The sequence below is a fragment of the Sceloporus undulatus genome, chromosome 2 (genome assembly GCF_019175285.1).
Source record: "Sceloporus undulatus isolate JIND9_A2432 ecotype Alabama chromosome 2, SceUnd_v1.1, whole genome shotgun sequence".
NCBI lineage: Eukaryota > Metazoa > Chordata > Lepidosauria > Squamata > Phrynosomatidae > Sceloporus > Sceloporus undulatus.
Genome location: NC_056523.1, coordinates 196,984,976 through 197,002,480, shown reverse-complemented (window position 1 = coordinate 197,002,480; position 17,505 = coordinate 196,984,976). Strand labels below are relative to the sequence as shown.

Genomic DNA, 17,505 nt, shown 5'->3' with positions numbered 1-17,505 from the left:
CTGAAGAGATGGTGTGAGTGGGATGAGGCTCAGTGGAAGGAGGAAGGAGAGGACCATTTTTAATTTAAATTTTTAACAAAAAATTAAATTTAAAAATAATTAAAAATATATATTTAAAATATTTAAAAACATCATATTTTACCCAATTTTCACTTTAACCACATGAAACTATGTATATGTAAATAGATTTAGGCTGTGCATGTCATATTGTAATTTAAAGGTATAATTTTAATTTTGCTAGTTACTTATGTCACAACTGTTACCATTACATTCAGTGATACATCAGAATTATGATTTATGAGTAACAACGGTGCTTTCCAGACCGTCACTTTGCGCCGGCCTGGATTCGTGCTAGGGTTGCCTCGGGGCATCCTTTATAGCCACCCTGCAACCCTAGCATGTATCTGCAGTGTGATAATGGCGGTGCCCTGTATACTCTCTACAGTCTATCCTCCTCCCCAGATTGACAGGCAAACAAGGACAGTTAAGCAAACCCTGGAAAATACTTCTGTTGTTTCCTCACATTTCATGAAGACAATTGGCTAGAATTATTTTCTTATGTCAGTTTTCCATACAGTACCAAAAATGCTTGAACTGAGCAAAGTCAACATATTGAAAAACAACCTCCCAACATTCATTAGCAGGGATAGAGGAGAAATCCATAGGTAAGATTTTGTGTAGAAATGGACCCACTTTAGACCAGCCAAATCTAAAAGTGAACTGGAATGCACTTCTGTGTCAAAATCTGCACTCTTCAGAATGCTGTGATCTGTTTCACCATTCAAAATATTCACACACAACTGCTTATACTAAGGCAAAGTACACAAAAATGTGTATATTAAGGAAAATTACACAGGAGACATCATATTGCAGTAAACTGTTTTCCAAAAAATTTGCAGACTAGGAAAAGTGTGTGATAATAGAATAAATATATACAAAAATATGTAAACCTTTTTTTTAAAAAATTGTCTTGCCATATTCACAAACTGATAAAAATGTGAGCCTAAGCAAATTCGTAGTTTGGGAAATGATAAACTTGCCAACGCTAACAATAATGTATTCATTTTTTTCAGTTTCCTCTATAGGTAGCCTTGCAGAAGGGTGAAATTGTACAGCACATGCATAAGATCCAAGATAACTCATAGAGCACCCCAACACAACCAAAGAAGGGTACAGATATCCTGTGGACCAGCAACAACAACCGCCTGGCCTGATTATGTTCTCTCTGAGATAGCGTGTGTTGCTAGCAACCAAGGTCCAAAACACACTACAGAAATAATCTACTATGAGACTGCTTTAACTGCCCACTGGAAGAAACTGCACACTAGAAGAAACAATGGCGTGCATGCACCACCGCAAGCACAAGCCCCATTATTTGTAATGGGGCTCAAGCATACGTGCAATTTATTTTACACGGGGGGTCCAGAACGGATCCCCCGCGTAAAAGGAGGGCGTACTGTAGTTTGTTGTGGCATCAGAGCTCTCTGACAGGGAAGGCTGTGTGTGTCTCAGAACTACAGTTCCCCGAATTCAATAACATTGATCCACGGCTGTTAAAGCGGTCTCAAACTGGATTATTTCTGCAGTGTGTTTTGGACCCAAATGAGGGGCAATATAGCAGTAAATTAAATCACCAACACTTCAGCTTATATATCATTAACCATCAAATCAATAGTTATTGCTAATACAGTGCACCCGCATCATACGCAGGTGTGCTATACGCGGCTTTAACCATATGTGGGAAGCCACACAGGAGCGCACAGGGCGCAAGAGGCAGTGCATCCCATTGGAATGAATGGAGTGTGTGCCTATGGCGCGTGTGCACGCCACCGCACCACTGCATGCATGAGCCCCATTCATTCCAATGGGGCTTGAGCACGCACGGAATTTGGCTTGCATGGGGAGTCCAGAACGGATCCCCCGTGTAAGCCGAGGGCGCACTGTAATATGTGAATCCCAAAGGCTCTATATGTAGCCAGTGTTCTCTTTCTCTTTCCTTGTTATTATATCACGATACAATCCTCATCTGTCTTCACCACTTTTTATCTTGCTATGGGATGGAGACAGCTTTGGCCGCCTTGGTGGATGACCTACGCAGGGAACTGGACAGGGGGAGCGTGTCCCCGTTGGTCCTGTTGGATCCCTCAGCAGCTTTTGACACCATTGACCATGGTATCCTTCTAAGTTGCCTCTCTGGGATGGGACTTGGGGCCACTGTCTTAAAGTAGTGTCAGTCCTTCTGGGAGGGGCAAACTCAGAAGGTGGTGTTGGGGGACTCCTGTTTAACCCCCTGGCTGTTGGCCTGTGGGGTCCCTCAGGGTTCTGTTTTGTCCCCCATGTTATTTAACGTTTACTGTATATGAAACCATTGGGAGAGGTCATCCAGAGTTTGGGGGTGAGGTGTCACCAGTACACGGATGACACCCAACTCTATCTCTCCTTCCCATCTGGTTCCAAGGAAGCTGTTTCTGTACTGAACCAATGTCTGCTGTCAGTAATGGACTAGATGAGGGCAAAGAAATTGAAACTTAATCCAGACAAGACAGAGGTGCTCTTGGTCAGTCATAAGGCAGATCAGGGAATAGGGATCTTGCCTGTGCTGGATGGGGTTACACTCCCCCTGAAATCTGAGGCTCACAGTTTGGGTATTCTCCTGGATTCAACTCTAGGCCTGGATGCCTTTGAACAGCTAAAACTTGTGCATCAGCTGTGCCCATTTCTTGAGATGTCAGATCTGGCTATGGACTGCTGTAATGCACTTTACATGGGTCTGCCTTTGAAAACTGTTCAGAAACTTCAGCAGGTCCAAATGCTATGGTCAGAATGCTGACTGGGGCCAGTTATAGGGAGCTTATAACGCCATTGTGCGAACAGCTTCACTGGGTACCGGTTCATTTCCGGGCACAGTTCAAAGTTCTGGTCATGACCTTAGGTCCAGATTATTTGAAAGTATCTCCCCATGTGACCCTGCCAGAACACTAAGATTGTCAGGGAAAGGCTTTCTCACGGTCCCACCACCATCCCAGGCTCGTCTGGTGAGGACACCAGAGACAGCCTTCTTGATGGCTACTACCACCCTCTGGAACTCTCTTCCACAGGAGACTAGATGGCCTCCTCCCTGCTTGCCTTTTGACAGCAGGCTAAGATGTTTTTATTTAAGCAAACTTTTAAAACATAAGCATGCCACAAGCATGCGTATTTATCATGCCTTTTAACTTCTATTTTTAATGTAATTTTATATTGTTTTTAGATTATTTTAACTGTTTTAAATGTTATTGTACAGTGAGCCCATGCCATACGCGGGATTCATATCCACAGCTTTCAGCATACACTGAAGCCACAGTATAATTTAATGAATGGGGCACGTGCCTGTGATGCATGTGTCGAGCAGTGCCGCATGCACATGCCCCATTATTTTCAACGGGGCACGAGTATACGTGATTTCCCCCTTATGTGGGGGGAGGGACCGGGACGGATCCCCCGCATAAGGGAAGGGAGGACTGTAATGTTTTTTTTAAAAATGTGAGCTGCCTTGGGTCTATTCAGGGAGAAAGGCAGCATAGAATGAAATTAATTATAGGACATAGGATGAGATTTTTTTTACTCAGTTTCCATATTTACAAAGGCCAACTGCAGTGCATTAAGACCAGAGGGTCAGAGCCAGAGAATAATCTTGGTAACCTATATATCCCAGCTATCTATACATCACACTGAAAACTTTCTAAGGATTACACTCTGAAAAACTGGAGTCAGTATTCTTTTGAGAAATGTTGCATGAAGGTTCAAGATCACAGTGAGCCTGAGGAATTTTCAGGAAATGATTTGGCCAATATACTTTCCAATCCAGCCTTGTCCAGATGAAGAAACCTCACAATAACCAGCCAAACTATCATAACAGCATTAGGATTCCAGGTCAAGCACTCTCACTAACAGTAAGGTGTTTCCTGTGCCAGACTACCCTCCCCCTTGTATGTGTTTTGCTCTGTTTCCACTCTCACTGGATCACAGAGTCATGGAGCTGGAAGAGACGCAAGGACCATCCAGTCCAACCCCATTCTGCCATACAGGAATACACAATCAAAGCACTTCTGACAGATGGCCCTCTAGCCTCTGTTTGGAAACCTCCAAAGAAGGAGATTCCACCACACTCCAAGGCAGCATGACCCACTGTCGAACAGCTCTTAGCATCAGGAAGTTCTTCCTAATATGTAGGTGGAATCTCTTTTCCTGTCAATTGATATGTAATGCAGCTCAAATATTCTGTGGCGCTCTGATGGCAAGATCTGGGGTAAGATGTCCAGGCTCTACACTCAACAGAGGCAAACGCAGGGCCTTCCAACTCAGCAGGACTGGTTTACCACACTTTGAAGGTAGTGAAGTAACATATAGTACCATCAGAAGAAAGGGTAGCTTAGTGGAGACTGCAAGATCATAGGAGATTATGACACATGGCCAGTTCCCTTTCAATCCCACCTGCTGTTATACCATTATTGTTTAATAATGGGACATTAACAATTAGCAATCGATCCTTTCACACAATTGTGCAATAACACGTTGCTAGTGTTTCAACAACAAAAAAAAATTAGTGCTTTTACTTTTCACACCTCAGCAGTTTGAAGTGTTGGTCTCCTGTGATGCATATATATATGTGAGTGTCTGTATACATTGTGATGTGTGTATGATTTAATATATACATGAATGTGTGCATATTATGTGTTTATTTCACAGAGATGAGTGGATGTATAAATACATAAAATTAAAATAATTGAATAATTAAATATTAAGTATTTAAGTATTTAATTATTTATCTGCAGAGTAATACATACCTACATTACAATTATCAATGATCAAAAAAGCATTTATGTATTAATACCCCCCCCCCCCTCATTCCTGCCTTTCTTTAATCCTCCATGTTCCTGATCTTTTCTCTAATATTCCCCTATATTTCATGCAGATATTTTCTCTCAGTTCCCACTTGCAGAATTCTCCTGGAATTTAGGGGCATAACCTTTCTTTATGTTCTTGCCCTATTTTTATGAAAGATGTTCTTATTATATGGTTTTTAAATTCTACATTTACCTTTATCTTCATGTACCACAAATATCTGTGCCATCCTAGCTGTAGTTCATGTCCTTCAAAGTCTAAATCTCTATTGTTTTCTAACATAATCCATTGTTTGATCCAAGTCAAAGTGGCAGCTTCAAAATATAATTTTAAATCAGTCATCCCTAATCCCCCTCTTTCCTTCGCATCTGTTCATAATTTCCACTTAATTCTCGGGTTTTTGTGGGAACTTTTTTTTCACCTATATGAAATAACATGGTGGAAATGGAGAAGAGTAAGGAAATATTGGTTTAAAATTAATAAAAGAATAGAATTTGGGGGGGGGGATTTCTAATTGGTATGAGACCAGGATTGTATTTACTGAATATGATAAATTTGAGAGTTAGTAGAGAAGTAAAATATAGAAATTTGATATCTTATTTAGTTACGGCTGCGAGGTTAGTGCTGGCAACAAAATGGAAAACCAGTGAAATTCCAACGTGTCTGGAGTGGTTAGAAAAAGTGATGGAAATGGCTCAATTAGATAGATTAACAAGTTTCTTTAGAAGAGAACAAATAAACACATTTATAAGTACATGGAAACCATTTGTAGACTATTTTAAAGACTGGTTAATACTATTAATATTAATACTATTATTAATATTTGTATTAAAGTGATAATGAAGGAATGTGGGATAGTAAATTGGTAAATATTTTTGACTAAAAAGAAAAATAAGAAGATTAACAGAAAAGACGTAAAGAGTTATTACAGTTAAGAAACCAATTAAAGAATAGGCAGGAAGTCTTGTGTTTTGTTTTTATTTGTGATGGGTAGCTTATATGTTTGTATTCTTTTTAAAAGGTGGGAAGGGGTAAAGGAAATAGATGTTAGATGATAATTTGATATCAAGATTTTGGTTATGGGGTGTGTTGGGTATATGTAAGTTTGTATGTTTAATAAAATTAAAATTAATATTTTTAAAAAATACCTCCAAAGAAGGAGACTCCATTACTCTCCGAGGGAGTGTCTTTCACTGTTGAACAGCTCTTACTCTCAGGAAGTTCTTCCTAACGTTGAGCTGGAAGTGATTCAAAGTCTAGATTTACTTACCTGCACCTCTGGAAATATCTGATTAATTTTCTGCTAATATCCAGAGACTAGCCAGTTAATATTTGGCATCAAAATGTACAGTGGAGAACCTGGGAAGTAAATTTGCTATATTTGCAGGTTCACAATTCCCTATCTTAGCTATTATGGCTAGGAGTTGCCAACTTCCCTAACGTATTATCTCCTATCCATTTCTGGGGGCTAAACAAAAAAAACAGTTTAAAATGCTAATAGGAACATTGTTACTATCTCTTCATCCCCACCCCCAAAACACCCTTTGCTTGATTGATCTCAAAGGTTCTTAATACAGGACAGGATTTTTAAAAAGCCAGTTTAAGCACTGCAAGGGACAAATTGAAAGACAATAGTGGTGGCATGCAGCATCCCTTTCCCAGCATAGCTTAGCTGCTGCCACCTAAGAACCAGTTAAGACAAAAATGTTCTACTCTGGAAAAGGTTCAAGAGCAGACCTTCCAAGCCTCCAGGAGGTTCTTTGTAATGTACCTCAAATGATGCAAAGATGTATTGGCTGCTCTGAGAGCCTTTGTGGCTGAAGAGCGGGTTATAAATACTCTAAATAAAATAAAATAAAAGTAACACTTGCAGCCTGAGACTGATCCCATATGCTGGGAGTCTCCTGACAGGCCTGGATTCATGTGATGGCTACTATCACTGCTCCACAAAACAGGTGAGATAGTAGGGGTCAACAATCCTCTTCTACTCAATGAACTGCTCATAATCCAAGGCTCGAGAGTAATTTTCAGCTAAGCAGGAAGTAATGGCCTCACTGTCCCCCAGTCTTCTGAGGGTCAACTCTTTTCAGCTCCCTAGCAGCCTCTTTCTCTCCATCCTTTCACGTCTAGGCCTTGCATCACCCACCAGGAAGAAACCAACAGATGATGCCAAGGGTCCCTTTGTGTGAGGACGAGTGACGCAAACTGAATCAGAGGAAAAGAGAAAATATACCCCTCTCCTGTGTATGCGTACGTGGACGCCTCTTGCATTATGGAACACATCACTGCTGTTTCAAATGTTAAAAGACAGCATCAATTCACGAGTTTATAGTATATCACTTGGCACCAAAGGAGGATTGTGTGCCTGCCAGACTCTATACTGGAGTGAAAAAGGGAACCTGATTCAGGCTCGTCCCACGGCCAACATATGGAAAATATTCCAGCTCTCCTCTTTCCCCCTGCTCCCCTTCCAAATTATATACACACACACACACACACACACACACACACATATATATATATATATATATCGAGAGAGGGAGAGATTGAGAGAGAGGAAGCACACTAGATGGAGGGAGCGCAAGAATAATCCCAGACCAAGGCTATAACAAGGACTGGCCAAACAAAGGAAGCCAAGGCGGTACTGGCAAATTGATCTCCCCCAGCTTCCCAAGAGGAGAATGAGGTAGGGTTATACCGTGCTTATGGTGAAAAAGGAAAGGTCAAGAGAAAAACCACTTGGCAAAGGAGCCGGCAGCACACCAGGAAATGCTGGGAACAGGATCAGCCAAACGACACAAGCAATTTAAATGGCACAGAATTTGGGTGATGCGATCTCAGCAGTGCCAGTTTTATAGACAAGCTACCTAAGAAAGTAGTTTAGAACAGGGCTTGGAATTGTGCTGCCTTCCAGATGTTGTTGAACTGCAATTTCTATCAGGCCCAGCTAGCACAGCCAATAGTGATGAATGCTGGGAGTTGCAGTTTCACAGCAGCTGGAGAGGTGGACAATTTGTTGTTGTTGTTGTTGTTGGGTACCTTCAAGTCCGTTCCTGCTTATGGCTACCCTAAGGCAAACCTATCACCCAAGGTCATCCAGTGGGTTTCCGATTACCACCATTGATTTAGTAAGTCATATTGTAAATATATAAGGATATATTTTAAGGTATACATAACACACATCACAGAGTCACTTAAATAGCAAAAACCATGTCTTCACACAGTCCTGCTTCTTGGAATCCCTTACAAGAAGTAGTATATTATCAATGAAAAATGACAGTGAAAAAAGGTTGCAGCTCAGGCCCTTCGAAATGCATTTGAAAGGGTTCTCATAATAGGCAACTTGAGTATCACGGGGCAGGCGGCTGATGCAGCATTAGGCCTTGAGATACCTTAGTATATAGGAAAATATAGAACACCATTCATTGCTACTTCTGAGCATGAGCAGAGACATCTCTCTCCTGTTGAATGACTCTCCGGAGGCACGGCACATCAAAGGGAGAGGTGATGATGGAGATTGGGATTACCAGTGGAAGGATATATAGAATGAGCTCCCTTTATGACCACAGATAGGCTGGATGTATCATATGCACTAGCCGGATGGCCTTGAGCATGTTGTTGTTGCTAAAATGGGATTATTCTAGTTATACAGTGCGCCAGATGTTAATGACTTTTGGAATTTTGGACCATCAGTAAATTAGTGGAGTACCATCAAATAATATGACACATTCCAAGTGGTGTCACTTTTTTATATAAATATGCTATTGTGATCCTATCTATAGCAATTTATCGTTGTTGTTGAAAAATGGAAAAGTCCTAATAATGACAGCTTTCTCAAGGCCACCTGATACGTTTGTTGCTGTTGTGTGCCTTGTAGTCATTGCTGACTTATGGCAACCCTAAGATGAACCTATCACAAGGTTTTGGGGGTTGAGTGTGTGTGACTTGCTCAAGGTCATCCAGTGGGTTTCCATGGCCAAGAGAGGAAATGAACCCTGATCTTGAGTTGTAGTCCAGCACTCAGACCACTAGATCATGCTGGCTCTCATCCATTATGTACATATAGCAAATTTCTGATCATAAACAGAAAGATGGTGGTGTTAGGATTTTATTTATTTATGCATGCATGCATGCATGTATGCATGTTCACATTTTTAGCTCATGTTATATCATCAAGGTGGCTTAAAAAGTAAAATCAATTTAAACAGTTTCAATACAATTTATAATTTAAAACAATAAAAATAATTCAAACAAACCAAACAAGTTGAAACAGCTTGAATGTTTAAAAACCATATACATATACCTTTTGTGGAGGAAATAATTTAGGGCCCAAAGGTTTTTAATAAAAAGCCATGTTTTAATTTGTTGCCAAAATGACCCTAATGACAATGCCGATCAGACTTCTAGTGCAAACTGTTCATCTTTTGCAATCCATGCTATTCTCAAACTGGCACCAGCATTGCCACATCCCGTGTATGCTACTGTTCAAATCTCGGAAAAGGTAGCAAGTTCTGCATTTAAAATTTAGAATTAAAAGCTAACATCCATTTCTTATTCACCTTTCTGTTCTTTACCCTTTGTCACTATCCGCACTGTATTCTCTCTATTAGAAATAGGAAGGTATCACAAACAATGGCAAGCAGGCTGAAGGCACGGACTGTGGAACAAGCGGGCATGCCATGATCTGGCAAAACTGGACTCCTATGAACCATCTCAGAAACTATCAATCAGAAGTTTGATACTAAACTAAGAAAGCCAGCATGGCATATTGGTTTGAATGTTGGACTAAGACCTTGGAGACCAGGGTTCAATTCCCAGTTTAGCCGTAAAATCCACTAGGTGACATTGGACAAGTTGCATGCTCTCAGGGAAGGCAATGGCAAACCTCCTCTGAACAAATCTTGCCAAGAAAATTGCATGATAGGGTTGCCATAAGTTGGAAACAACTTGAAGGCATACAACACACATAACAAAAGAAATATTACATCAGAGTTCTATGTTGGGTCCCATGTACCCTTACTTTGGAGCAAGAGCATTTACATTTCTATACCGCTTCATAGTGAACTAAGCACTCTACAATCTCTAAGCCAATTGCCTCCAACAATCTGGGTACTCATTTTTCCTACCTACAAAAGGATAGAAAGATCACCCTGTCTAGGATCCCTGGCTGAAGAAGCATCAAAAGTGCAACACGCAATGGGGGAGAAACCAAAGGGTAGACAAGAAGCTTTGGATTGTTACACAGCAGCTCATCCCCACTGTGAAGATGCACTGCTGATACTTAAAGGCCAAAGAGATCCCTGAGCATTTACAGGGCAAGGTGAAACATCATTGGTTTCTTATGGGACCTGACAGGCTGCGTAGGCATCTAAACCTCTCAGAGAACAGGCTGCAGTTTCTCCTGTCTGCTGTACAGGCAGTGTCTATAAGTAGCGTATAACAAGCACAGTGTAGCATATTTGTCCCTTGTGACAAACTGTATCAGTGACACATAGACTGAGGCTGGGATGGAGAACCTATAACTGCACAAATATTGCTGGATGACAATTTCCATCACCCATCTCCTAGACATACTGACTGGGAGTGACAGGAGTTGTTGGCTCATATCAGAAGGGTTACTGGTTCACCAGCCCAGACTAGAGGATGGGAGTCAAACTACCAGTGTCTCTGATAGGACATAACAGATTCCCTTGGAGGAATGTTCTCAGGCTGCTCTGGCTGAGAATTTAGTGAATGGGCAGCATTTGGAAATTTGTCTTTTTTTGGACTACATCTCCCAGCAGCTACACTGACTCAGAAATTCTGGAATCTGCATTCAAAAAGTCATATTTCCAAAGACTGATTTGGATTACTCCAGAGGCTATGACCTCTCCAGCCTCTGTAATGGTTACCTATGCATGTCCAAGCCCAGTCTCCAAGACTGTGTTTGCTTGCTGTTCTTTAAAATGCTTCCAGAACCTTAGACATATAACATAGGACTTTGTGATAACACGAAGCTAGCAAAGTAGAATTTCAAAATGATAAAAGCATCTTTGCGTGATACTTATCACATGATTTCGTGTCTCCCTTGTTGCTGCTTGGCATTTAAAATGTTGGTGGAGTGCACCTATTCACTGACAAGGAAAATCCTTCAATGGCTCTCAATATCACTTCTATTCCATTAGTCCTCCTGGTGCAAGGAGGTCCCTTTCACTGCTGTAATGATACAAGAGTCACGTGGCATGAAGGGGCACGATCCTCCTCCTCTCTCCCCTTTCCCTTGCTATTCCCAAACAGGCCAAGGTTGTTTTTACTCTGTGCCTTTCGAGGGGGGGGGGTGTTATTTTATTTTTGCTGTGCTTGAGTCATTACAACTAAACAATAAAATTATTTTTATTTTATTATTTAGCCATAATTATGCAATCACAGCAAAAATTAAAATTAAAAAGACCGAAAGGCTCGGAGTAAAAACAACCTCAACCTGCTTGGGAATAATGAAGGTCATTTTCCTGTAATCATGAAATCATGGCAAAAATTAAAATTAAAAAATTGAAAGGCATACATGTGCTGAGTAGGGCATTCATTGGTAGGAAGGCAAGGCTGTGGAACGAGTGCAGAAGGGACCATGGACAGCCAAAACAGCATACTTGCAGCACACTCGGCGATTGCAGAGAAGTGTGATACTGAATGTTTACAAACTGGTATGTTCCCATTTGCTTTACTAATGTAACTGTTGTAAAAAACAAAACAAAAACAGGCTGGTGTGATAAAGTCCTAAGTCACCTGATATAGTCTTTTTTGTTCATTTGTTTTTGAAGGGCAGGGAGAGTCCTGCGTGTTTCTAACAAAAATGGAAAAAGCCATAAAGAAAAATTTGGCCTCAGGTTTGGATTGTGTTTCCCATAGAGGTCAAACCAAGGAGCTTATCGCACACACTTTTGTCTCCATTCTGGGCACAGGCAGGGAATGCGCGTGGCCAAGTGAAAACAGAGTTTATCACATGCTAAACTATCGGCAAAGCGTCCCCATGCCATCGTCGACCACAACCTGTCCCCGAGCCGGGCTGAGGCACATAAATTTTTCTCAGCTGAAAAGCTTTTGTACTCAGCTGGAATCTTTCCGGCTGAGCAAAAATCATGCGCCTCGCCCGGCTCGGGGACAGTTTAGGGTCAGCGATGGCATGGGATCACCTTGCCAACAGTTTAGCATGCGATAAACTCCATTTTCACTTGGCCACGTGCATTCCCTGCCTGTGCCCAGAACGGAGACAAAAGTGTGTGCAATAAGCTCCCATGTCTGAGCACAAGTTTTTCTCTGGAAGCAAAGCAAGACTGGTTCTTTTAAACAAAGGATTGGTTTGATGGGATGAGTAAGGATTCCTTTAGCAAGAGATCTGTTCGGTAGTTTTGCATTTGTAGATTTGTACAAATATTCCCGAGCCAACATAGCTATAAATTTCCCCCTATCTTTGAGTTTCTTACATGCAGGCCTGGCTCTGAATTCAGCTCAGATTTTCACACAAGTCTCATCCATGCCAAATACATCCCTAAATTTCTAGGTGACTGGAATGTTCTTGTGTCTTCAAAAAGTCCTCTAAAAATCTTGAAACACTGCTGCTGCAAGAGCGGGGATTTATAATTGCCACAATGGCTAACCACACTCTACACAGTGAACTTGCACTAGAAATAGAAAGAAGTGGTGGGTCAAGGCTTGCAAGACATGGCTGAAAAAGGGTGAATTGTAGATCCAGGGTAGGCTCAACTTGCAAGCTTTCTTTCTAAAGCAATTTTTTTATCTTTCTAAAGCAATTTTCAAAGTCATGTTACCAACCTGGGCATTTGAAGAAGTGAAATGTTTTGAGACTACTCATACAGAAATGATGTTGTCTTAGAGATGTGCCAGTTTATTGGGAGTTGTTTCTAAAAGGGATTACTCTGTGGCTCACACATGCAAGACAAGGAGGTCTTATTGATAGCGATGGGAAAACATGTCTGTTTTGCTTTCTTCTGCATTTGAAGTTCTTAAACCTCAAATTCTTTCCATCGGGAAATATAAAGAAATTTGCAAATGTTGGTAAATTAGTCAAAAATTAGCTGACACCAAATCCTCACCTGTTAGCCAAATGCAATAGCAACAACCTTTCTCAGCATGACATGGACCAAGATGTATCTGCTAGCAGTTGAAAATGCAGACCCTCTCAGTGAAGCATCCAAGCCTCTGGATGGACTGATCTATCAGTTTTAATTTTTCCCAAAATCATACTTTTAAAAATCTTAAGTTCCTTCTATTCTGAATCTAAAGAAATTTGTGTCTTAAGCTTTTTTTAAAAAAAAAAAAACTGAAATGTGAGTCTCACTCATCCCTGCCTTTTGTATAGAGATGCTGATGAGGCCCCAAGCGACCAAAGTAATGCTGAAAAATAACACACAACCTAAACCTCTCTTCCTTGATTTAAGAGAACTGAGCAGGTGGAAGTGACAAAGTGTTTCGGGCTCCTGAAAACAACACAAAGCAATTGCCTTTTGACAGTGTTCCTTCTTCCCATATCCTTCTCTCAGAGGCCTTGTCTGCACTGGCCAGGATATTCTGGGGCAGCCTGGAGTATCCTGGCTCTGCAGCTGTCCTGATCTGCCCGTTACCTTGACTTCTGTTTCCATGCCACAGTGGCTGTCTGCAAGTGTGCCCCACTGGGCCACCCAGCATGTTTTCTGCCAGCCACCGGTCACTTGCTTCTTAGGTCAGAATGAGACACTATTATTGATCTCATGCTGTGTCCAAGTGGCAGATGCACCAGGTCACCCAGTGGGACACCTGTGCAGACAGCTGCCATGAAGTAGAAATGGAGAGCTCTGGAGCTTTCCAGAAAATCCAGAGCAACAAGCAAGTTAATTTTAATTAATTTTAACCCTATTATGCCCAGTTCTGGTGCAGGGTGTGCTAGATGTTGTCCAGACTACCCACACCAGAACAAGGGTTTGGACTGTACATTGTCCAAACAGTACATCAGAATGAGGTGGGGTCTTTTGGACGGTGCAGAATAGGCCTATGTTGAGGTCTATTCTGGTTTGGGTACTGGTTTTGCCAAGAAATATAGTTGCCATTGGGAGCATGCCTCTGTCTCCTCACTCACACCCAACCTACTCATGCACAGGCCACAGCTGTTGTTTCTTGTGATTCCATGCATATAGTTTTGAAAGGGCCAGGCACACAATTTGGATGCCTGGGCCTGAGTTTGCTTGCTTTTTTAAAGAGCATGTTTCTAGTCCTTGTGGTTATGAATATTACACCCGAAGGCATTCACTCTTTGCCCACAGAAGACCACAATGCTCTGTGGGTGAATTTTTCATGCCCTTCGTGACTACCCACCCCTTCTTCCCAATCTTTCTGCCTGGCTGCCCACATTTCATTTTTTATTTGCCATGATGCTATTTCTTCAGGGTGGTTGGAGACCACCAAATTTGCCAGATTCAGATACCAAGCTGAAATGCAAATTACGGTAGACATTTTAGGCAATGTCAATCCATTCACACAAGTTTTATGTATTGATAGATGCATATAAGAGCCAAAGTGTGTGTGTGTGTGTGTGTGTGTGTGTGTGTGTGTGTGTGTGTGTGTTATAGGACAGAAGATGACAACCTAGGAAACTATTTGAAGGTCTATTTTCTTTGTGTGTGTGTGTGTGTGTGTGTGTGTATCTGAACTAAGAAAACAGACTTTCAAATGCCTTCCTAGGTTGTCATCTGGACCTCCCACCCCTACAACTGTATCACCCCTTTTGTCCATCCTCACAAATTCATTGACTTCTATTTTGTTGGTATTTTGACACGATTTAGGGTTCTTTGTGAAACAGAGCCACTACTTCAGTTCAGCTCTGGACTGGATTGTTTTCCACAAGTGATTCTGAAACCAATTTTTTCTTTCTGAAATTACTCAGATTTTAAAAAAATGCTCAAGTTACAATTTATACTTTCCCCCCAGACAACTTGAGGCAGGTATTAGGATTCCAGTTTCTGTCACACGACTTTTAAATATCACTGCTTTCAAAGGGAAAGGCGTAAGCACTTACATAAATTCCTCTTACCAATATCAAAAAGATACAACAGCACACAACTGGGGCTGGACTGTTCACCCAGCATATTTTTCTTGATGACATTCCCCTCCCATCTAATCATTGATCTATTTAATGATTTTTAAAATATGCATTTTTCATATATACTTTATGAACCAGGAACTAGTTCTTTTGATTTGACTTTTCTTAACAAGGCCTCAGATGGCTTGGGAAGTAGTGTAATTAAACTATAGATTTATAATTAAGTGATCATCAGTTAGAATGCTGGCTTCTGAAGCACCTTTTTTCAAATGTCCACTAGCTACCTGAAAATCAGAAAAAGCTGTATTTAGTAAATGCCTGGTAAATCCCCGTGATGGGAAAACCTGAGTACTGATCAGTAGCTCTTCTTTTAGTTTTGGCACAGGGTTTACAAGCCCAGCCTCTGATTCCAAAAAGGACGCTTTAGCTAAAAAATTCTGCAGGTCCAGGTCCTCTTCCCTTTTCACATCTCAGGCTGATGTCTTCTGACATTCACCTGCCTTTGCAACCAAGAACAGAAGCAGCAGTTTCAGCCACGGCATGAGGCTACGGACCTCACAAGCAAGGAAGGGGGGCTAGCTAGTATTATGAGTTTCAAATAATGTATGGCAGTTGGCCTCATAATTCATGGGGCCTGCTTGCCCAAATATATATGGAACAATATTTGCCCAAGATCCAGTTTGTTGAAAAGATCAGGTTTGTTGAAATGACTGTTCTCTCCCCACTCTCGCCTCGAGACTGCCAGTTTCTATTTAATGAACCCAGCAATATTGAAAAAAGAACAAGCATATGTTTGTTTTTCAAGTTTGCATTTACAGCCAGGGTTTGGAAATTTCTGGACAGCTTGCAGTGGATATTTCTGTTCTCCAAAAGGAAAAACGAGAGGGGAGGAAAAGCCAAACAATTCACGTTCAATTATATGGCGGTCAGATTATTCTGGCCATGTACTTCTGGACCCAACTGAAAATTCATGGACAGCGGTACTTAAGTCCCTGTCTAGATTCATCCAGATCTCCCTACAAAATCACTCGGTTCAATAGCACTGTCTTTGCACAATAATTGCGTATCTTGGAAAATTAAGAATAGCAAGATAATTTCTTTAAGTATTTAGTACTTTGCTGTTCTCGCTCCAGCAGGATCATGGCTCCTGCCTGCTCAAAATTTATACAGCCTTTTTCTTTCTCTTGAATTTTCTTTCCCTCCTTTAGAAAGCCTCTAAACCACAACCATGGATCTCAGCTGAGAGATTTCATTTTGTTAAGGGTTTTCAATATTTCAACTGTGCTTAGTTTTAAAATGTCTTATTTTTAAGACTCCCTGCTTCCCTTCCCTTTTAAAATTATTAAATTAATTCTTCTTTTTAAAGTTACACAATGGGTTTTTTAAAAAAAGCAGGTAAAAACCTTACCACAAAATTCACTGGGAAGCGAAGCCTTGTGCCAGCCTTAAAATGAATGCGAACTGTGCAAGGGCTCACTCAGCCCTTGCCAACCTCTCCTCCGTTTCCACAAGTCTGGCAAGGCAGCATCCTGGTGGACGATGCCCTTACGTTCTTTGTCATTTTTCTCTCATTTCAGGGTCTTTAAATATTCTGTATACAGGATTTCATTTCTCTGCAACTGTGAAACTTTTTTGACCCTATAATTCCAAACAGAGCTATTTGACAACTGAGAATAAATATATGTAAAATGGATTGGGAATTGAAACAGTGAATGTGTTAAAGCTGAGATATTACTGGAGGAGAAAAAAACCTGAAATTTCACAATGAAATGGAGAAAACATCATTTTAGAAGACGGCATCTCATTTGAACGATTTAAAATGTGAATATGTAAAGGGTGAAAATAATTACAGGTTGTCATGTTCAACTTTATCAGCAAACTAGAAATTAATAAAAATATTCATTTAACACTGAATTATCTTAGAAATTAGTTTCTGTTATAAATCACTATATAGATTTCGATAGTCTAGATTAGATTCAAAACATCAATCAGACTAAAACTTTCACAAAATAATATTAGCCAGGTAACCTTCAACTAAAGTAATGGCATTTCCCCTCCTGTAAATCAAAGATAATGCCTTTCCCTGCCATGAATCATCCCCTAACATGCATAACTTTGGCTTAATTTTTAAAAAAAGGAATACAAAAATCTACTACCTTCTCTTACCAGAGCCAAAAGGAGTCCTCTTTCCCAAGCTGACTCCACCACCACACTGTTATGGTTCAAAAACAAAGACTGGATTTGCTGGAAGCTGTTTCTACCCAGAAGCTGCTACGCAAAAAGTCGCTGGTATCCTCCAAACTGCTGGTTGCTAAAATATTGCCAAGTGCAGGCAAGGTGGGGGGAGGAGGTTTTCCACTGTGTTAAATGTCCCAGTCTCTGAAAAGTCCTTTGAGGTGTTTTATGCACAGCAAGCAAAAAGGGGGAAAGGGGGGAAAGAAGGGGGAGTCCTTGTGAAATTCAGTACTGAAAATACATAGGCAAACACTCGCACATGCAATAGGGTTTTTTTTTAGGAAACCAACTGAGCCCCAAACTAATATTTCTTATAT

The 17,505-nt window shown here is 40.9% G+C and overlaps 1 protein-coding gene across 2 annotated transcripts in view; it reads right to left on the bottom strand.

Annotated features, from left to right (window-relative positions):
* NFIX (nuclear factor I X) overlaps window positions 1-17,137 on the bottom strand; it is a 321,990-nt gene extending 304,853 nt beyond the window's left edge. Inside the window, exon 1 of one of the 2 annotated variants that reach the window (XM_042448603.1) lies at window positions 17,110-17,137. The gene's annotated coding sequence lies outside the window, so the exon portion shown is untranslated. The remainder of the gene's footprint in view (window positions 1-17,109) is intronic. The other variant, XM_042448604.1, reaches the window with a different exon arrangement.
* Window positions 17,138-17,505: the final 368 nt, after the last annotated feature.